This window comes from Eptesicus fuscus, chromosome 4 (assembly GCF_027574615.1).
Source record: "Eptesicus fuscus isolate TK198812 chromosome 4, DD_ASM_mEF_20220401, whole genome shotgun sequence".
Taxonomy (NCBI): Eukaryota; Metazoa; Chordata; class Mammalia; order Chiroptera; family Vespertilionidae; genus Eptesicus; species Eptesicus fuscus.
Window position 1 is genome coordinate 82,910,961 of NC_072476.1, and position 23,379 is coordinate 82,934,339.

Genomic DNA, 23,379 nt, shown 5'->3' on the forward strand with positions numbered 1-23,379 from the left:
TTGCCAAAACTAATACTTTTTCATAGATTCTAGTGACATATTGATGACCGAGACATTTCTATTTCACATATTTACTCATCAGATCTTTTCTAAGATGACATAAAAATTTGAATGTAAGTGGATTTTGATGTGCTTTATATGAAACAGAATGTATTGTGATAGAATTCACGATGTTTATGAAAGGATATTAGATTGGAGTTATTAAAAGGGATGTGGGGGTACATAGAATGTACATCAATTTATAAACACCATGAATATGGTTTCTAGATCAGCTTGCTTATTTATTTAACAAAAAACATTGATTTTGTGTCAATATGTACCACAGAGAAACTATAGGGCCAGTGCTTGATGTAGCAAATCACAGGGAAACCTTTTAGAGAGCTACTATTCATATCCACATTCTACAGACCAGGAATTTGACACAAAGATTAAGTACTTTTCCCAGGCTACACAGCCCTGTACGTATGATCCAAAAAAGTCTTTATAAAAGTTTGTGAAAATCTGTTAAATGGCTGTATAGCCCCGTTAAACAGATCATCTAATTATGGTCCATTAGGTTAAATCAACAAACGTATAGGCAGTGTTAAGGCTGAACCTTTAACATGTCCTATTTCCATGGCTTTAAGGAATGTTAGAGATGCTAAGTGAAGCAGCACCTGATGGACTGGCCAGCACCTGGTGAGACTTTTTCACTGTGTCCTTTCAGCAATTCCTTTTTCATCATGGAACTTCTTTAAAAAAAAAAAAAGTCAAGAAGATACCACTACTATGTATTACTAATTTCTAGTCAGTTGATTGGATTCTGTGATAACTACTTAGGTGTTATAAATTCATCTTACCTTAATTCATTATGCTGTATTTATACTATAAGCTTTCAATGATCCTATGATAAACTAATTAGGTTATGTTATTGGTTGAAGTAATATTTATACAAATTTCTCTAATAGGCATTTATAAAAATATGGTTACATACAATTATAATTTTATGGCTATAATAAACGGTTTCAAATATATTTGAAAAAAATCAAAGATTAATATAATTACAATTTCAGACCAATTACAATCAAATTATTATGACCTTGTCATATTTATTTTATTTTTAAAAAATTATAGAGAAAATTGAAGTTCTCTTTATTTTGCATCTTGATCCCATTTCCCATATGCATTCAACCACTAGCATATAATTAGTGTGTATGCTGCCTATTCAGAGTTATGTTGCTTTTACACACACAAAAATATAAAATATTACACAATATTTTGTATGGTTTTAAATTTTATGTAAATTATGTTATGCAGTTGGCATTCTACAACATGCATTTTTTCCCTCCATTCTATGACTATAAACTATTTTATCTGTTGCCTCATTGATGGTTATTTAGCTCATTTTAAACTTTTTAGTATCAAAAACAGTGCCCTGGAACATACTAATTAAGGCAGGGAGAGTCATCTGTTTCAGTCTCAGAGATCATCTCAAGCAAATGGAATTGTGCACTCAATGAATATTTATGAAATGAATAAGCGAATGACTAAATACTGCAGTGACATCAGTCACATTTGCTGATGCACATTTAGAGAGTTTTTTGAGGTGCATGACCAGAGCTGGGGTTGCAGGTCTTAGAGTAAATAGGAATATCATTGTCCCTACATGATGCTCATTTATTCTCTGTAATGGTCCTAAGTTTACTCTCTGATAGGGCATGGGGGGTTACGTGTTTGTCCCATTGTTGCAACACAATGTTATCAGATTTAAATTTTTTTCTATTTGTTAGATACATGTCATTTCTGTTTTAATTTTTTTATCCTTACTGCTAGCAAAGTTGTGTATCTTTACAAATGTTCATTAACATTTTTCCATGTTCTTGCATCTAATTTGAACTATTATAACTTTGATATATGTTCCTAAAACATATGGTTATGTCACAGGACTAAATGCAGAATGACAATATCCATGCCAAACCATTTGAGATAATGAGAAATGATTGTTCTCTACCTATGGCCTGTACCTGCCTGACTCAGTTTGCTGTTATTTTAGCCATCTGATAGTATAGAAACTGATATTTTTTTCCTGCTTCTATCTGAATGTTGTCAAAGCAGGTCCAAGTGTCAGAAGTCAAAGTGACTTGGGGAAAATGTTGAAGGAAATGTATTTGATTTTGATCATATAATTGACAAAGGAAACTGTGGCCAAATATGAGAGCTAATGAAAGAATGCTTGGATACATAAAATCCATAAATAATCATAAATGTCATTGGGCTGTTTTCCCTTTCTTATGAAACAAAATTTCCTGAAAATTTCTAACAATTAAAACACATTATATAAGATTTATAAACATTTTCCTCAACTCTTCTCCCTGGTTGAGATGCCAACAAAAAGTAATGCATGTACAATATACAAAAGAATGAACATGTGTAATGTGTTAATAATATGCTATCAAAAAAATCTTTGGAATAATTCAGCATTGACTATGATGAAGGCATGAGAACAGAGGTTGAATTAGATTAAAAATCTAGAAAGTGTGGGTAGGTTGTAGCAAATGAATAACAATCCAATCTGATTTTGATTCCCAACCAGCTTTTGGGCAGAGCACAGCAGCTCAATCCTAGTGGAGGAAAAAATGCAGACAATTTGAAGGGAGTGGAGAGAGCAGAAGAAAGTATGATGAAAGAATTGAAAGATTGTGCAACAGAAGATTATTTAGAGCCTGGCTAAATAAATAAATGGACATATTCATTCTTTATTTTTTAAAAAGGATAAATGCTTCAGGGGAAAGAGATTTAAAGGGTAATGCTAAAGGCAATTAGGAGAATTCCTAGAACAAAATAAAGATTTTTTATTAAGAAAAATTTCCTGGGAGTATGATCTGTCAGTATGTAGAAAAAATTCCAAAGGTAGTTAATAGTTTGTGAAAATCTGGTGAACGGACATACAAAAATTGATAAGACACCCATAGAAAATAGTGTGAGAGACATTTCCTAGTTACTGGAGAGGAACAGCTGAGTGGAACTGTGGACTGTTTTCATCTGTAATTCCCATTACACACTAGAGAACTCTGAGAGGCAACAGATCAAATTGTTAATACATTCTGATTTGGAGTCTTAGTTTCCTGGTCTGTAAAATATGCATAGGTTTATGATTGCTTACTAGGCTATTGTTAGTAGCTCTATATATAAAAAGCCAGCAACTGGAATGCTGTAACAAATGGTCACTATGATGCCCAGCTGCCAGCAAACTGGCCAGATCCAGGGGTGAGCCGGTGGACAACCTCTCATGGCCCCTCCTCCTGGCCTCCCTGCCCCTGATAGGCCATTCCCACCCCGATCGAGGGTGGGCAACCGGCCAACCCCCCTGTGGCACTCCCCAATAGGGGGTGGGGCCGGCTGGCCAACCTCCTGCAGCCCCTCCCCCAATGGGCCCCCACCACCCTGATTGGCCCGAAGCCCCTCCCCCAACCAGGCCCCACCCGATTTCCCTCCTACCCCAATCAGGGACAGGGCCTGCCAGCCAATCGCCTGCAGTCCCTCCCCACAAGCCAGCCCAGCTCCGATCTGCCGATTGGGGCCGGGCTGACCAGACCCCACCCGTGCATAAATTAGTTCACTGGGCCTCTAGTCCTATCTAATAAGAGACCAATATGCAAATTGACTGTACCTCCACTACACCCACAAGCCATGCCCACCAGCCAATCAGGAGCGAGTATGCAAATTAACCCAACCAAGATGGCTGTGGCCACAGAGCAAGTAGGAGGCTTGGGTTTCCCCAGCAATGGAGGAAGCCAAGCTTCCTGCACACCCTGGCTGGCCCTGGACTCCACTCAATGCTACAAAATTTCAATTATAGAAGATAAATTAATCCCAACAAAAATGGCGGCAGCCATGGAGAAGGACAGAGCAGGAGGCTAGGGTTGCCCCCAGTGATGGAGGAAGCCATGCTTCCTGGCCGGCCCAGGCCTCCGCTCAAGGCTACAAAGTTTCAATTATACAAGATAAATAAATCCCAGATACCAGGGCCTCTGCTTGGGTCACCAAGGGGCGTGGCCGACCTGCAGACCACCACAGGCCCCTCGTCCAGGCCACCCCACGCCCCAAGGGAACCCCCACCGTGATCCGGGACACCCTTCAGGCAAACCAGCCGGCCCCCACCCATGCACCAGGCCTCTATCCTATCTAATAAAAGAATATGCAAATTGACCATCACTCCAACACACAAGATGGCTGCCCCCTTGTGGACACAAAATGGCCACCACAAGATGGCCAGCAGGGGAGGGCAGTTGGGAGGGACCAGGCCTGCAAGGGAGGGCAGTTAGGGGTGACCAGGCTGGCAGAGGAGGGAAGTTGGGGGCGACCAGGCCTGCAGGAAAGGGCAATTGGGGGGGACCCAGGCCTTCAGGGGAGAGCAGTTAGGGGGGACCAGGCCTGCAGGGGTGACCAGGCCTGCAGGGGAGGGCAGTTAGGGGCAATTAGGCTGGCAGGGGAGCAGTTAGGCATCAATCAGGCTGGCAGGGGAGTGATTAGGTGATCAGGCTGGCAGGCAGAAGTGGTTAGGGGCAATCAGGAAGGCAGGTAGGCAAGCAGTTGGGAGCCAGCAGTCCTGGATTGTGAGAGGAATGTCTGACTGCCTGTTTAGGCCCGATCCCACACCGGGCCTCTAGTCAATTATAAAACTATATAAAATTTTTACCATGTGCCTGGGGCTGCCAGTGCTCCATAGCGGGTAGCTATCACTTAACCCATTGCTTTACATGATAATTGAAAGTAGTCTATGTGACCTTTAAATATCACAATAGTCAGAATAGAAATATTGATGAGAACTTGTTGCCTTATCTCAAAAACAGTAGTAGAGCTACACAAAAATGCAATATTCTTCTCCATAAAGGTTAGTCAGGAAATGACATTTATAGGATTCACAATAACAGTTCTGCTCTCTGTGAAATATTATTAGACTGGGTCTTCTTGCTTTATTTTTAATATGACATTAAGTTAAATATTATATTTTTGTGACTTTAGATTAGCCTTCTCTTTGCCCTGTTATGAGAACAAGTATAATTAGGTTACTAATGAGACTTTGAGAGATTAGTGTGTAATAGACATTCTCATTGAATTATTAATGTGCAGAATTCTAGTATTCTGTTTTTTGCCAGAATCCCCACACTTCCTTTTGGATAAAGAAAGAGTTCTCTACAGAAATGAAGGCTTCCAAACCTTTGTTGAATCTTTTATTATATTTTAAGTAAAGGATTTCCTACTTCCCTGACTCTCACACTAAGTGTAAGACCCTCCTGCACTTTGCAGCTAAACCATGTCCCCTCTCAGTTAGAAAACTCAGCTAAATTCTCCATAAAATTGTTCTTGCCTCATCCCTGTCTCCAGCCCACGTCTTGAGCTCTTCCCACGTCCCTCCTTACTGAGTGAGACAGCACAGCTCTGCTTGGTTGTGTAATTGTTTACATACTGTGCCGGATTCACATGCACGTATTTACTTTATCCCGTCCAGAATCAGAAAACTCCAAGGAAATAAAGCACATCTTCTCCTTGTCTAATAACCCCCAAAGCCACGCTGTGCCCACAGAAGGGATTCGGTAAACCTGCTGCAATTGATTGGAGCCTCCCTTACCCCCACATTTCCCTTAGGTGTCTCCCACAGAGCTCTGTCTATAGTAATTGAGGCTGGGGATTTGTATTCTCATTATGCAAATGGTTATTACTTCCTTTATTTTTGAAAAGCAGTTGTTGGGATCCAAGCTAACCATGCTATTTTCTGCATACCACTGAGCAATTCTCAATTAGAAGCTGCCTCTCAAGTCTTCTGCTCATCCTCCTCCCCCAGCAGGAAAGGATGAGAGGAAGTTGCAATATTTATACTGAGGTGGAGAGCCCTGAGTACTTGAGCCCCAGGGCTGCCTCTGGACTAATATTTCTGTTCACTTGCTCCCGGGTTTTTTTTTTCAACAAAAGCTGTCAGAAATCAAGTTTGTGTCTGAAGAGCAACTTCATCTGTAATTTTCATTTCTTTCTACTCCCTGCTGTGTTTCTTGTTATCTAAAAACTTCTCAGCAGAGTAGCAGGCTGTTGGCACCACCAGCCCCTTTCCTCCCTCAAATTCCATATTCTTCCTTGCCCCCCAAAGAGCTCTATTTTCATAAAACTACCCAGGAATCAGTGTTCGGCTTTCGGCTGTGAAATAACTTCAAATACTGTGTTACAGCAAAAAGGTGTTATTCTTTTGAAGAGTTTAGATTTTCTGTTTCTAGGGAAGAGTTCCTAGGAATTTTGTGCTTAGCTGTAAGCATTAAACAATTCCTTATTTACTCAACATTAATTTTTCCCTGGGTCTGCCGGGGGGAAATTTGGGAGTTAGGGAGTCATCTGATCCTGGTTCAGTCTCTAGCTTGATCATTTAGTCACGTTCCTTCAATTCCATGGACTTCTATATCCTCATGCGTAAAATGATGAGTAGAGTGGACAGATAAAATAGATGCTCATTAAAGCACCTTCCAAGCCTAAAATGTTATGACTCTAACATTAAATCCATAGTTTCTCAACACCAGATAAGACTTAACATTAGTGTTGATGAAAATATATTTGGGAATATTCTTGATTAAAGAGAACAAAAGGAGCCCTATGAAAAATGAAAACTTTTGAGCTAATGCTATTGACTCCAGTCAGGGTGACTTTATGTCCTAAGAAGAAGTAAGTAGGAGAAGCATTCATTAATTGAGGCTTAGGTAATACCTCTTTTTTAAGATTAATTACTTATTTTTAAATTAGTTATTGTGACTTGACATAGCCAATTACCCTTCCTAGGTAACAGGTTCTTTTGGTGATTACCATAGCCTACATTTAATTAGAAAAGATTAAGGTACATAGGTCTCCTTTCCACAAGCAAGCCACCAGGTAAAAGGTAATATGAAAAGCAAATTTTGGACAGAATTATGATTTACCCACAAGCTTTTGCTACCAATGAGATGCAAATTGTTCTCATAAACCCCATACACTCCCAGCTCTTCCTTAGATATTCTGATAAGTGTCTTATATGGAAGACTCACACCAGGTTGATGTAACAATATTCTTGAGGCAGAATTAGCTACCTCTATAGTCTGATTAGGCAACAGATTCCACTTAAGATCCTAGGACACAGGATTCAAGACCCAAATAGCTTAGGACACCATTTAGAGTCCTATATCCTTGTTCGTCAATGGTAATGATACATTTTTTTATTCAACCCACATTTCTTGAATACCATTCAATTCACCTATGAAAATGAATTTTATAATCCATTATGTGGATTAACAAATCTTTTAGTTATCAATCAATAAGTAAGAGAAAAAATAGTTCATCTTGTGAAGGGCCATGTTTGGAGTGTGGAGTCCATAGTAGATTCTTGAGATGTCTAAGATGCTCCTAAAATGAAGAATAAAACAAACTGTATTTCTCTCTTGTTTCTGCCTCTCTGTCATACACACACACACACACACACACACACACACACACATTCACTCATACTACACTATCGAAAGTACTTTGAAATATATTATTTAAGGCAGTGGTTCCCAACCTTTTTTTGGCCATGCCCCACCTAAGCATCTCTACAATCCTGATGCCCCCCCACCCCCGGACATATAATTCTTATTATTAAAAAAGTGAACTCCTATTCACGTGGAGGAAGCCTAAAAGGCTATTAACTTGGTCTAAATAAGCTTCCAAAGAACATAGAATCCATGAAAGAGAAAAATAAAAGAACAAAAGAACAGTTGAAGTACTGAGGAAGAACTCACTAAGAAATTGCTAAAAAAAATAATAATATGAAGTGATATGAAAAAATAGCAAATAAAGTTTCAAAACATATACTAATAATAGAGAACTGAAATGCATAAATATGTCACAATATAAATTTATATAATGTATATGAGGCCCCTAGAACCATAAGAAATGGAAGAAATTCACTGTTAATAACTCAATCTCAAATTGCTCCCCTTAAAAATCAAATTGCCCCCCCTGTGGGGCATGTGCCCCACGTTGGGAACCACATATTTAAGGCTGTGTAACAACGTGATAAAAATTTCTAGTAGTATCAAGCAGTATTTGCCTTTTAGGAACAAGACTATGTCAATCTTTATGTATTTCCAGAAATAGTCAATGAATATTAAAACAAAAATATATAGATAAACCTTTTTCTTACATAAATAAGAACATGCTATAAATACTGCATGTACCTTGGGTTTATGTTTTATATATAAATCCTCCTGGATATCTTTTTATAGCAATGTATATAAAGCAACTGTGTTCAGCAATATATTTGTTGTAAATATATTTTATAATTTATAAATCATTTGTATTTTATTATTTATAGAACAAGTCATGTTGCTTACCAGTCCAACATTTGTGTTTCCCATGGAGTCTCAAGTTAATCATGTGATTACTCCCAATTTGATCATGTGATTACTCCCAAGTTAATCATGTGATTACTCCCAATTTCATCATGTGATTACTCCCAAGTTAATCATGTGATTACTCCCAATTTGAAAGTATTAAGTCTAATTTAAACTGATAAATGCTATTATTCATGAGACTATAGGTTGGAAAACTTGTTTCAAAAGGGCCAAACCAATAAATATCTTAAGCTTTGGGGGCAATAAGTGCTCTGTCACAACTACTCAAATCTGCCTCATAGGCACAGAAGCAGCCTGAGGCGGTATGTAATGAGCATGGCTGTGTTCCAGTAAAATCTTATTTCACAAACAGGCTTTGGGTTTGATATGGTCTGAGGGCCAGAGTGTTTTCCTGAGCCCTACAACTACACCAGCATCTGGAAGTAAGCAACTTGTGGATGATTTTCTGTGAGTGGGAGCTCCTGAAAGGCAAGGAGTATATCTTATCATCTCCAATTCCCCCCAGTGCCTAGATGAACAGTAACTCAGTATATGTTTTTTCAATTAATTCACAATAAAAGAATTAATTCACAGAAGAGATATATAATCAATCCATTGTTTTACCGTTTTTTGTCTTTGAACACGAGCTATGTTGTTTTTAGCTGAAGCTATTTAGATTACAATCTCTGATCAGTTATGCCTTACTCTCAGGATAGCTAAGGAGATGTACAGATTTTAAAAATATGATGTTACTGATCATAACAAAACTATTTCATCAAGAAGTGGAAGTTCTCTAACAAAGCAGAGGTGATATTTTATGTGATAAGTTCCTGCTGTCTTGCTGATGTTCTGCTATAAACTTTACTGGGTACCATGTCTGTATTACTGGTTTCATGGGAAGTTTCTCATTATGCTTTATCCAATTTGGTTTTTGTTGTCTATAATAAAAAACAATTGAGCATCACTGATATGCTTATTCTCTTCTTTAGGTTTTTAAAAACTACTCTGTAATATTTATTAAGAGCCATTATTTTTATCAAATATGAATATGTGTGTGTTTAAGGAGAGAAAACTAAAAACAGCTAAAATTTTGTACTCTTCCAACCCCCAACTCTAGCTCCATCATATTGAAAATATCTGTATAAATGACTCATATCTTGTTAGCAAATGATGCTTTCTAGATTTCATTTCTTCCTAAACCGTGAAGTATTATCCATAAGCAAGATGTCAAACTCCCACAACCCTCTGTAAGCCACATTGAGAGAAAACCCTGGGTCGGGTAGAGCCGTGCTCACATTCTGGCTTGGAGGAGAGATATTTCTAGTCCTCACACCTGATATGCTTATGACTTGAGCACAGACTGCCAGGCTTCCACTATCGCAGTCCTTTGGTTCAAGCACACTGTTTCTGATAACTTAGCCTTTAATGGTTTGAATTCCCAGTTTTTCTCAAGAAGGTGGACCTCTGTCAGGTTAGTTAGCCTTAAGCTAGTAATTGAAAGGCTCGTCATTGGCCCCTGTATTCAACCCACTCACTTCCTGATCTAAGGCACCCACACCAACTGGGGCACCAGTAACCATGAAATCCTTGCTGGCCACACCTCCCCTGGCTCAGAGAGACGCTTCAGGGAAAAGAACAGAAATGAACTTTTGTAAAGGGATTAGCTTGGATGAAGAGCATTATTCATAACCAAGTCAGTAGAACCTGACAACCCACCTGGCTAGCCTTCAGGGCATGGGGATGTCAGGGTCTGAGTCTGTATTTCGTTTCTGCAGGTTTAACAACTTTGGAAGGTACCAGAGATCAAGGTACCAGTCCAGAGATGGATCAAGATCATCAGTCTTAATCTCCAGAATTACATTATGACATCGGTAGTACTGTCTTCCTTTGCCACTTGCCCAACTTCTTGCAGCTGGGATTCAAATAGAGACCATCTAGCTCCAGAGCACTGACTTTTAACATTGTGCTATTCAACCGACATTTTAGATAGTTTGACCCCACAAAAGGATACATGGAGGTCAAAATAAGTAGTGATCACTGCATTACTATGCCCAGAATTATTCTATGAAACTGTAGGGAAAAATGGATGCCATAATGTGTACCCAGTGCTAAGTATAATCCCTGGCACAAAGTTAAGCAATGGATAAAATGTAGCTATTCCTATTAATAACCCAGATAGGCTCTGGGAAAATTACAAGGAAGTCTTCTTAATTTATTAAATACATTGCAAGCAGCGTCTCATTTTTTTTAATTTTTTTTTTAGTATTGTTATTAAACAAAAATCTAAGTGCGCAAGAAGACATGTGCACCACAGCCTGGGAAAACTGTCTTTTTGTTTTGTTTTTTTTTTTTTTTTCTAAAGAATTGAATTCAGTGAGAAACAGCTTTCAATGGTTGAAAAGTGAGAAGTGTAGGGAATGAGACTCTTTCCTGTGTTTATATTTTGGGTTTGCCTTCTTACTTTCAACTTTATCTTCATAACTGCCTCCTGGCTGGGGATGTGTCTTCCTCAGTTTAAGGAAGGCGGCAAGAAAAATCCAAGAACATTTTGTTTGTGTGTAATTGACATGACAAACGAGGTCCTCTACCTAGGAGCCTCCAGGTGAGAGTTTGGTTACTCAGGCAGGGAAAGACCTGGGGGAGCCATTGTTTCTGGTTTCTCTTATGAAGCCCAGAACAATCTTTCATTTACTGTATTTATGCCACGAGAGCACAGTCACCATTAAATTCCAAAGAAAGGAAAATCTCTCATAGAAACAGCTGTGTCCAGTCTACAGCCGGTTAACGCGGGTGAATCGCTACAAATGGAAAAGTTTCCATTTCTTTGGTGTTTATTCTTGATAGTTGTAAAAAACTGCCTTTTGTAAATAAGGGAAGTCTGGTTTCAAACAGCGTTGACTAACATCTGTCATTGGTATATTAAGTTCTACAAGGTTTTCGAACATGGAAATAAATCTGATGGAAAGACATTTATATATTGTCAAGAAAATATTTGAAATATCCTGGCCCAGCAGTTTCGCTTTGTTCCATCTTGCATGCATTTGAATTATGGTCCTCTTGTGTCCACCTGGTCGCTCAGTCTGAAACCTGCGAGATACCACTTAAGCCCAGAATTGGGCCTCACTGCATGCCTTGCTTATAGACACCGCACTGCGATTATGTAAATGTTCATTGCCGATGGACACTAAAGTTAAAAGATCAGTTCCTCCAACAGCAGAAAAGACCCACCGCTTAATCTCCCTGGGTTTATGAGTTGTAGCAAAGCAACCCTACAGATTAGTGGATTCTCTGAGAGTCGGAGGAACTCAGTTGTGCTATCTCCAGTTTTTACTTCGGTTGAGCACAGCACTGGCAAGTCTTGAAGCACTCAGTCCACTTCAAGAATTGGAAAAGAATCCACACAATTCTGATGACAAAATGAGCTAGGTGTGCCCCCATGCAGAATTATTAGGTGAGTGAGGAAATGGAATACCTAGCACAGACAGCCAGGGTCTAAGCATGGTGCGTTAATTACAATAAACAAACATTTGGTGCTTGGAAGAATGAGTTTTGCAAAGTATCCAAATTAATATCCGAGAGTGGCTGAGGTCCAGGTGAGATGATATTAACGAAGCAGGGCTTTTGTGTTTTCTTGTTTGTGTTGTTAAGTAAGACTTGGTAACTTGTCACCTGCAAAATATCGTGTGAGCTTGACTAAATAAAGGTAAAATCCAAGATATGTGTTTGGTAGTACTGACAATGATTGAATGTTGATTCTAATGAGAAATTTGTAAATTGTAGGGGTTGTCTCCCTTACACTCCTTGAAATATTTTTCTTCATTCAAATATATCTATCTAGAGGTCAAGTGTTAAATTTCCTGTGTAATATAGCCTCTCTCCCTCTCTCTCTCTCTTTCTCGTTCTCTCTCCCTCTTTCTCTCCTCCCTGCCCCCTCCCCTACCAGCCTGAGCTCAGGAACATATAACTAATGTTTTCTCAGTTATCCATAGTCCTTGTCACAATAGCAGGCAAATACTAGATACTGAATTGATGTTTAATGAATTTCATGTATGTATCTTGCTTCAAGTCATTCATGCAAACATTGAAGAGGACAGACAGAGTTCTGCTGACCATCACTAGCAAACGTCTCTCTAGGAGATCTCAGCATCTCAATCTGTACTCTTTGGTTACAGTTGTTCAACCAGTTACTAATCTAACTAATGTAACCGGTTGAACAACTGAACCCAAAGGGTGCAAAGTGGAAACATTTCATTGACAAGTCGGCTGGGAACAAAGGAAACACTGCCAAATCCCCCTTCAGTTTGCAAAGGGAAATTTCTTCTCAAGTAAAGGCGACATGGTGCTGCTTCTTTGAATTATCATGAATTTGTAATGTCTTATAAGTCTGTCTGTATCATCTATTCTTCTTATGAGGCTTAATTGAGGTATCAGGTGCTTCCTCTATAGAGGGTGATATTAACCATGTATTAATTATTGTTTTATGAATAATAAAAAGCTTTGAAAAATAAGACAAGTTTCTTTTATTGATACTTGTGCTTCAAGGCTGAAATGACGTATGCAATGTGATATGTGAAATATGATGTGAAATAGACCATCTTCTGTGATTTATATGAAGGAATGTATCCGTGTGCATTCGTGGTCAAGAGCAGGAGGCTGTTAGGTGATTATTCTAAGGTTTGTTTCTAAGATCAATTTCATACTCTTGATATCATCCTGCATTTACAAAACATTATGGTAAAGCTATTGCTCATTGTTTCAGAGTGTTTTATCTATGAGGACGCAGGAAACATTTCTGCCTGATGCTTCAGTATCAAGAGTAGCTCCATATTTTCTGAGTAATTCCAAATGGTAGCCCAGCCAGTGTGGCTCAGGGGTTGACCGTCGACCTATGATGTTCAACCAATTGAACCACACCAGCCAGGGCTGTCAAGTGAAGGTTTTTATGTTCAACTTGTAACTATGAAGTATCCAAGCACTTGTGGAGCAAGGTCAGACCCTAGAGGCTGAATAAAGAAAAATTAGGCAAGGGACAAGGCTGGAGACTGCGAGTGTAAATGGTGTGTACTGCTTTTACATAGACAGAACATCACATGGGCATGGGCTAGGTTAGTGGTTCTAGAAATCGAGACAAGGATGCTAATTCCACAAATGTTTAGTAGGTGTAATAAGCATATTGTATGAGTGTAGTTGGAAGAAGGGAACAGGTCTTTTATTGGAAGTTGATAAATAAGATACAGAAGAAGCTGAGGTTTCTAGGCAGGTGGAGTGAGCTTTTTGAGATATTAAGGGGATTGAAGTTCTGTCAAATAGGAGCATAGGGAAATCTAACAGACAAATAACTATAACTAAGTAAATATCCAAACACCTCATGTATACATTTATATAATACATGTATATATTTATTATTAGTCTTTGCTCACTTATTTGGTATTTATAAATAAGAGCATAATATGCTAATTAGACCAGTCGTCCTTCCAGACATCCTTCCTTCCAGACAAAGCCAGAGCAGGCAGCGGGGGCCGCAGCAGAGTCAGCAGAGACCCCCGGCCGTGGCAGCGGCAGGCAGGGGCCGGGTCTGAGGCCCTTGCACGAATTTCATGCATCAGGCCTCTCGTATTATATAAATACAGCTGTGACATCTAGTGATTTTTTTTCTCCCATATTTTTACTGGTACACAAGAAATGTTATTCATGAAGTGATGACCCTTTCTATTTAATCTCTGCAGCGTTGCACTCTTCTCCCATTTTAAATAGTCTGTTTTTTAACCTTAGTGGCATGATTTACAGAAGGAAAATAAAAATAGCAAAGGTATGATTGCCCAAACATGGGATGCTGATAAACTGATACAGTATCGCAGAAGGTTTTTCTCATTAGCTAGCTACCGCAAAGTTTTATTCGTTTCTTTACAATTAACGGATGACTTTACTTGAAGCCAGAACCAGTAGAGATTATAATCACTCAGCCCCGCCGTTCTGAATGCCTTGTTCTCCCTTTTATTGGTTTTCTAGATATTCCCAGTTGACAACTGGATACCATACAGCTATTTTCATGCAGCTTCCTCTTGCAGGGTATTGGAATTTGTAACCAGGGATCCCTGCAGAGTTGCTGCTGGAATTTCTGCCCACTCTTAGATGAAACCTATCTGCACAAGCTCAAGGGATCCTGCCTGATTGTCTGATCAATATTCTATAGTCCCTGTGCAGGAGAAGCCATTAGCAATTCTCTCAGAGGGAGACTGTCTAAATTGGATATAACTGGTAGATAGTGATTTAAATAAGCGGTACACTGACACTTAATTGGCATCACTTTAGACTTAGGAAGACTTTGAAAAACTAAATTGCTTTTTGATTCAGCAGGGGAAGGATGGAGATGTAAAACATCCATTGGTTTGTATTATTGCTTTGTAAGTATTTAGCAGGATAGTGGGATGAATCAGCCCATAGACAAGGCTCCACTGACCATCCTAAGGATCTCCAAACTATCCTTCCCAACTTCAATTTTGCTGCTGGCTTGGCAGTCCTCATTATCACCTCATCAGCATTATCACCTCCTCACCTTCACAAATCACTGTCACTTCTTGGGTGCTCAGGTTTGTCTGTGTTTAGACCAGCCCTTCTGGGTTTAAAGCCTGCATTCTAATGACCACTTCATAGCACCTTCCTAATAGCACAGAGACTCCCACGGAGGGGGAAAAATAAGTTGGTGTTGTGCTTTTAAAATTGATTCGAGATTCACTACGTTCTATTTCTGTTGGTACTGTTTTATATAATTTTGGTAGGTGATGCCAGAAGAGTCAACCTTTTAAATTAAAAAAAAAACACATGAGGTACTTATAATCACCAGCTATGTAGCTATCATTTATTGCCACATTTATTGCAATAAGTTGTAACAGATATTTCTGATTCTTATTCTTCTCTTCTCACTATTAAAAGTATGTTTGATAATTGAGCATACCTCCTCCTGTGCGTTCCATGAAACTATAATTTCTTTACAGACTTTTAAGAGTCATACATTTTCCCACCCGTCAGTTGAGAAACAATGGAAATGAATGGGCTAAGAAATTCTGTTTCTGCATCTCAAATGGTAAAAGCCATTGCCATTGAAAGCTCTCCTGTTCTGCTTGAGGCTGGTGGAGGAGGTGGGGACAGAGAGGCACAGAGTGTACCCTGTCCCCAACCAGCTAATTGCCTACTTGCAGGCCTCTCGTAGTCCTCTGTGCCAAGTGAAACCTCTCCTCTCAGGGAAATTAGGAGACTGCCAGGGTGGTTTTCAGTTTTTAGAGATGCAGAGATTTTTTATTTTTATTTTAGACTGATCTAAATCTGTGATGAGTTAGTGACAGTCTGTGTTAATGAAGGTGGTTCTTTGAATCAAATGCCTGTGGCTCTTCAGAAGTAGACTGTGGATTTGATGGTGCCATCCCTGTCACAAAAGCTGCATATGTAATTATGGTTTTGCTCTAAATAGATTTGCTTTTGGACTATACAGCATATCCCATTACTTCATGTTCTTGCTATCTCCAACCTAAAAAAATAAATAAATAAAATAGTAAACCCAAAATATCTCTAAGCACCATATGTGGGCTAACATTCTTTTAACAGTGTGTTGCAATGTTTTCAAACAAGAATGAAGTTTACAGGTAAAGTTCCCTGTGCCAGGATTTGTGTGTACGCACGCGATACTTCCTGCCTCTGTTCTTTTCTGCCCCTTCATGTTGGTAATGGTTTTAAAGGGTCCATGAGAGAGTAAACCACAACACAGTCAACTTTTCAAGTATCTATACAATATAGAAAGTCAGGGGCCAATGTAATTACTGGGTGATCTGCCAATGAGGGGACAGAGCCATTTCCCTTCCTTCAACAAGTACCCATACACACATCAGCCAAGAGTGGGATTGGTTTTGGTCTGAATAGTTAATCTATGAAACAATAGTTAAGCTAATGAAACAATTCAGTCATTTCAACAAACCTGCCATGCCTTACACACAATGACAACATTGGTAAGATAGCAATAAAAGATGCAGGTTCTTCCTGTGGGAGCAATTGTAACACATCATGCAGAGCTAAGAATAGAGATGGGCCCTTAAGTTTGGGAGAGGAGTTAGGGTAGCAATCAGTGAAAAGACTCATTAGAAGAGACGACCCTTCTCTAGCTGGTTTGGCTCAGTGGATAGAGTGTCTGCCTGCAGACCTAAGGGTCCCAGGTTCGATTCCGGTCAAGGACACCTACTTCGGTTGCAGGCTCTCCTGGCCCAGCCCTAATCGGGGCTCATGCAGGAGGCAACCAATCAATATGTTTCTCTCACATTGATATCTCTTTCTGACTTTCCCTCTCTCTAAAAATCAATGGAAAAAATATCCTCAGGTGATGATTAAAAAAAAGAAGAGATGATCCTTCAGTTGGGCCAAGTTTAGCATGTTTTGTTTTTTGTTATCCCCAAAAATACAGGTCATGGAGGCTGGATGTTTGGGTCCTATGATAAATATGAGAGAGGGATTTGAGTTGCTCATGGAATTTTGAAGACAAAAATGATCCTAGAAGGTTAGAGACTTTGGAGTTTTGCTCAATATGTGATACATAGGTACAAATGTTCATAGAGATTAAGAGTAAACCCTGCTTCTCAAAATTCATTGGACACATGCTCCCTTCTAAGCCTTTGACTTGTTCTGCAGCAGCCTCCCTACTGGTCCTGAAATCTCTAAGCTGGATCTTTACCCTATTCTTTGGCCAGAAGAACTTGAACTGGTTGTGCATTCATATCACAAGTCCAAAAGCTCTCTTGATGCATTCCCACCCAGTAGCAGAATATTGCTGTAATCCCACACAACAGCTGAAACATCCTTTTCTCATTTCTTTAAATTCCTGTAGCACTTGATGGCTCTACCATGTAATTTGCATTTAATTATAAGTTGTTTTGCATCATTTAATAGTTGTTTCAAGTATGGATGTCTTGCCTTCCTAAGAAGGTTTATTTTAAAAACTAGTAGCCCTGTGCACGAATCCGTGCTCCAGTAGCTCGCCTCGACCCTCCTATAGACCCCCCTATCTCCTCTCCCCTCCACCCCCACCTCACAGCTTGCTGCCCTGCCCCCTCCTGTAGCTCTCTGCAGCCCGATTGTAGCCAGTAGCTGGCTGCCGCCCTCCTGTAGCTCTCTACCCATGGCCCCACTCTCCTGTAGCTCCCTCCGCCCCCCCCCCCCCCATAGCTTGCTGCCCTGCCCCCTCCTGTAGCTCTCTGCTGCCCACTGTAGCTCGCTGCCCCACCCTCCTGCTGATCCGTGATCCAGTCCGGTCGTTATGTGGTCGCTTGTTACGCTTCACAGCGTAACGACCATTTGCATATTACATCTTTATTATATAGGATTCCTTTAAGAATAAGTGCTCACTGCACAGACATGGAGGGAATCATGAACACTGACTTTACTTCAAATGGACTTACTGATCATTCCAGCAAAAAGGCCAGTCTGGCATAGAACTCATTCTTCTGACCTGTACCTACTTAATATAGGAATAAATACACCTGAGTTCATGGGAGTTTGTGAATGAATTCACTAGACTCCCATTGAGATGATGCAATTATTTGTTTGTTTGCTTGTTTATAAAGAAACTGCTACATGACCAATAGAATAGGGAATGAATGTTGGGGTTGGACAAGGGTAAAGAATCATTCAACACCTTACTGTTGGAAAAATTTATGCCTTAGTCTAATGAATAAATATGACTGTACTTTGGGTATGCCTCCCTTTCCTACCCTTCCCCCCCGCATAAATTCAAATGCTATCCATATTTGTGTTACCCCTATTTCAGCACTTAAGGCAGCTAACTTTGATGTCTTTTCATTTGCACTTATCACTTAGAACTAATCCAGATAGTCAATAGAACAGTGGGATAAATCCTAATCCATAGAACACTTGAGCTTATTGAAGATGAATCTGATTAGGCTCTTTACTTTTAGCTGCTCACTGAGTGATTGAATGTTAATATCATCACAAGGAAGTAGATGGGCCAATAACTGCTCTGTGGACCCTCTCCAGAGTCTTTATCAAAAGGGAACCAAAGGCATTTTTTAATTGCTTCCTAATTAAAGTTTCATACCATTGAGTCCAATTATCTTTAAGGGTAAACATGAATACAAAATAAAACTTTCATTTGTTTCACTAAAATGTGCAAAGACTTGGGAATTTTATATTACTTCAGTTTGACCTTTAAACAAATAGAAAATGCTGCTTAAAACATTTTTTAAAGGTTTATCACCTCTCTTTTGGAGTGGGGACTTAACTTTAATAACCATATTTAATAAATACCTCCATAAAAGTCTATTAATAGAAAAAAAGAACCAAAATTTATAAATAATGCTGAGAAAATCATCCATAAGTATAAATATTTTTCATATAAAATATTAAAATTAAGAGTTATTTGGTAAAGAGTCTGGACATTTGTGTGAAGTGCCTCCAATTTCATTGGTTTATATTATTATGTGACTAGCTTGTGAGAACAGAGACTTGCATTTCTAGAGGCAATTTGCTCTTGTTGTTATTTTTAAAATTAAGTCTTTGGCTAGGTTATGAATATTAAACATGAAAATATATGATGGTTATTTTTTCATTAATTTGAAACCTCAGTGATTTCTCATTTTTGTTTTTCTAATTACCGTATTCTTTCAGATATCCAGCTCCTCATTTCTTTTCCCCTCTCAGATACTTCTTTCTTTTTTTGTTGCAAAAGAGAATCTTATATAAGAGTGACAAAAATAAAATTTAAAAAAATGAACTTTTCAACGGTGTTTGTTAATTGCTTCTTGATCAATTGAAGGCTTTTACATTAGACTAGCATGCCCTTCAAGGGTAGACAACTCCGTCTTTTTCTTATAGTTCCCTGGCTTGTTCAAGATCTATCCCTCATCTTTGTTACTTAAGAGCATTCAGTTCACATCTCTAGGTAATTAGCATAATGAAGCATTGCTGCAGGGCCATTTGAAGGAAGAAAGAAATAACCTTTACATTAGAGTATTGGTTGTGCAAATATTTGTTGTGTTGGGATAAAACTTGAGTACATTTATTAAATATCAATAACATTCATTTGCTTATTATTTATTCATTGAACAAATATTATTTAGCATCTGCTATGCCACAGGTGTTGTTGATTCTTCCAAGTTTTAAAATTATAATCAGTTCTATTTTTATAATTTATTATGAAACAAGGTACTGGGGTATATCTTTCTTTCCCATTGGGTTTTGGGAGTATAGCAAAAAGATTGTGAGACTGGGCTCTGGAATCTGAGAACCTATGAAAATTCCAGCTCCAGTGCTTTCTAGCTGTGTTACTTTGGGCAAGTTAATGAGCATCTCTAAGCCTCACTTATTTCATCTTTACAATGGGGATAATAATAGCACTCACCACACCTTCATCTTCTGAAGAGTAAATTAGAAAAAGCACATATAGCCCATTGTACTGGGGTTGGCAGGTAAGAAAGCCCTCAATAGAAGCAGATACCCATGAAATGTACTCAGAGGAAACTTGGACAGTGAAAGAGACACCACCATCTGGACTGCTGTGTTATAAACAAAAACCCTAAAACTGGGTCTGGCAGTGGTGAGGGGGGATAGATGCCCCGAATGCCTTCTAGAATGTGTTTTTCACTATGTGTCTAAGCTGCGATGAATGTCATTAATATCATTTCTCCTTCTATTTTAGGTAAGTACGTCACTATTTTTGAAGTTCTATGCAGATGGGGTAAGTCTTGCTGTTGGAGCTTTTCATTTTGATTTACATCCTTGGAAAACCTGGACCAGACAATGTGCTCATCACGGTCAGACAAATGCCTTTATTTAATTCAAGCAGGGATCTGGAAAGATAACAGCATTTCCCATATGCATTCCAACTCCGTTTCAAATCATTGGCAGAAAAAATATATACTCATTATTTTAAATTGGATACAATTTTATATTTAACATAATAATTGAAGATTGAGTTTTTTACTCTGTCAGCAAATGGCAGAGTATTTGAACGACTTTAGAATAGCAAAAATCATTTCCTTTAATAGCAATTATAAAAAACCTCCCTAAGAAAAGATACAGACTTTATTTTTCTGTTTGCAAATGGGGAATCATTGTTTTTTCAGTTCATAAGGAGCAGTTATTCCAGGGTTAGATTATATTAATGAGATATAATTTTGTACCAAATAGAAAAGGTGGTCAGTGGTCCCACAAGACCATGTGTGCAGAACATTGTAGTGAGAACTCCTGTATTGAGTGAGAGTTCATGTAGTTAATATAGTATTTTTATAGATGGCTATAATCTAGCCTTATAGAAGCTTGAATTGGAATAAATGATCTTAAATCCCAATAAGAGATTTAGTATAGACCTAAGTTGGATGTGAAAGATGATCATGTTCTGAAACAGTTCACCAAAGGAATTTATGAGATATTTGGTGAATTTTAAAAACTATATAGACTATTATATTTGGAAATTAAGATTTATCCTGCCTGGGGGCAAAGTGTTAAATTGACTAGTTATTCTCAATGATAAAGCCCAAGTTTGCTCCTCCAGCTTTAATTTCCACTAGTTATACCATATATACTCTATACTCTGTTATTCTTATTCTCCCAAGAAGCAATGCTAAATTGGGATTAGAAATGAAAGGCTTTTAGGAAACCCCCATGTAAAAGAAAATAGAGAGGAAGCCAGATAATGTTGAGTGAAACCTCAGATTATGATACAAATTTTACCCTAAGTGAAGAAGAGATAGATAGCTAGGTAGGTAGATGATAGATAGGTAGGTAGGTAGGTAGGTAGGTAGGTAGATAGATAGATAGATAGATAGATAGATAGATAGATGGTAGATGTTAGGTGAAAGCATCATAGATTGGGTTAAGCCATCTGGAAGTCCTCAAGCCAAAATCAACCATCAAAGGAGCCCTGTGTTTCTTGGGAGTTGTTCTGCCTACTCATTCCTCATGCCCAAATCACTTATTACTTTCTTCATGATCTGGACAAGCAAGTGGCTAGAGATTACTGGCTCTCTTTCGAATTTTTTGTATTTTCCTATGGCATTTGTTGTTTTTTATTATCTAATTGTTCAAAATAATTATTGAAAGTTGTGTTTATACTAGATGTTTTTCTATGGCTAGATAACATTTTGAAAAGCTTATAATACCTAAATAATACCTAAAAGCATGCAGTTATCTTAAATAGTTACAGTTCAATGATCAAAATCAACAAATTAACCCTGATACAATGCTGTTATCTAATCTAAAGACCTCATTTCTAATTTTAGTAATTGTCCCAATAATATTCTTTATAGCAAAAGAAAATACAACGCTTTTCAATTAGTTGTCATGTCTTCTTAATACCCTTGAAATTGGAACAGTTTCGGACACTTGATTTCATTATATTGAGGTTTTTGAAGAATGCAGGCCAGTTGTTTTGTAGGCTGTTCTTCAATTTGAGTTTTATATTTCCTTGTGAAGAGATTCATATAATTTTGGGAGGAATGTTATAGGAATGATTCTGAGTTCTTGTATCTGGAGGCAAATTTAGTTAGTTCCATTACCACAATATTAATTTTCATCATGTGGTTAAAGGGACATCTGCCATGTTTCTCCACTATAAAGTTACCATTTTTTCCTTTGTAATTAACAAGTAACTTATAGAGCGATACTTTGAAACCATGGAAATATCTTGTTATTCCTCAGATTTTTGTCCAATAGTTAGAATTCTTCAGTGATTACTGCTTGGATCAGTATTAAAGGTGGTCATTTCTTCTTCACTGATTAGTTGGCTTTCTGTTTATTTGGGAGAGCATTCTCTTCCTGTTTGTTTGTTTGTTTGTCTTTTTTGCATAAACTTGTGGATTTTGTACTTAACATATTATAACCCTTTAATATTACTAGTTAATATCATTCTTTATTTTGATGCTCATACTGTCCCATATTTGGACAATAGGAGCTATTTCTACTTGGCTTCATTGTCATTTTGAAATCTTCCTAGAATTCCTTGAGCATTTTCTTACTTTTTGGCACAAGATATCTAAGACTCGTGTACTTTTCTCTGTCCCAGCCTTGAAGTCAGCTACTTTTCTAAGGATCCCTTATTCCTTTAAGTAGAAAAAATATTATTTAGAAACAAAAGTTGGCTGGGGGGTTCAGTTAATTTGTTTCAGTTTAGGACTGAATCAAACAATATGTGTGTTGGCAATTTCTATTTGTATGTTTAAAATATGGTGTTAATAATTTCATTTTCACTACAATAAGAGTTGCCTAGCACCACTAACTACCCAACCGAGATAGGTGTCCATTGTTTGTAAGTTGACTTAAGTCAGAATATCTGCTCAACATTGTCTTGGACCAAACTTCAGGTTAATCTGGAAAAAGTAAGGATAAATGTTGGTGCATGAGTATTTTCAAATGTATTCCTGAATGAATTCCAAATACATGTGTGGGTTTCTGGGTTTTGATATCATTTGATATGGTTATTTGTACCCCACATCATTTTCATTAGTGTGGATGATCAAAATTAAAACCTAAAATCATCTCATTGTTTATCTATATATTTATTTTTTCATGCTTTTATTACAAAAAGATATTTAGGCTGTCCTAAGAAAAGGACTATGGAAAACTAAGTCACAAAACACAATGTAAAAGTATATTTTGTACTTGAAATTAACTTTTAATCTGAGCTTCCTAAAAAACATAGTAAATAGGGAACCCTGATAATATTTATGTCTTCAGGAGAGAAAAAAATCTTGTAATTAATTCTAAGACTTCTCAATAGTATCACTTCAGAAAACTGAGCAATAATGTCTTTAATAGCAATTTTATGGAAGTTACACAAAAGCATATTATTCATAATTTATTCAATATGAGTAAATACAAGTGTTCTTATACTTAGCCTCAATATAAATCTGGCTCTTAAACCATTACCCTATGTAAGGACTTCTCTAGGAATTTAAGTCATTACAGGCCTGATGACTTGATATTGGGAAATTGCTTACTTATTATACATGGCCAGATG

The 23,379-nt window shown here is 38.0% G+C and overlaps 1 protein-coding gene and 1 non-coding gene across 2 annotated transcripts in view; both read left to right on the forward strand.

The window, feature by feature from the left end:
* LOC129148874 (cAMP-specific 3',5'-cyclic phosphodiesterase 4D-like) overlaps window positions 1–23,379 on the forward strand; it is a 500,245-nt gene that overhangs the window by 55,033 nt on the left and 421,833 nt on the right. The gene's annotated exons all lie outside the window — the stretch shown is intronic.
* MIR582 (microRNA mir-582) lies at window positions 12,523–12,601 on the forward strand. Its single transcript, NR_129195.2, has one exon. It is a non-coding gene; the product is annotated as a microRNA mir-582 (primary transcript).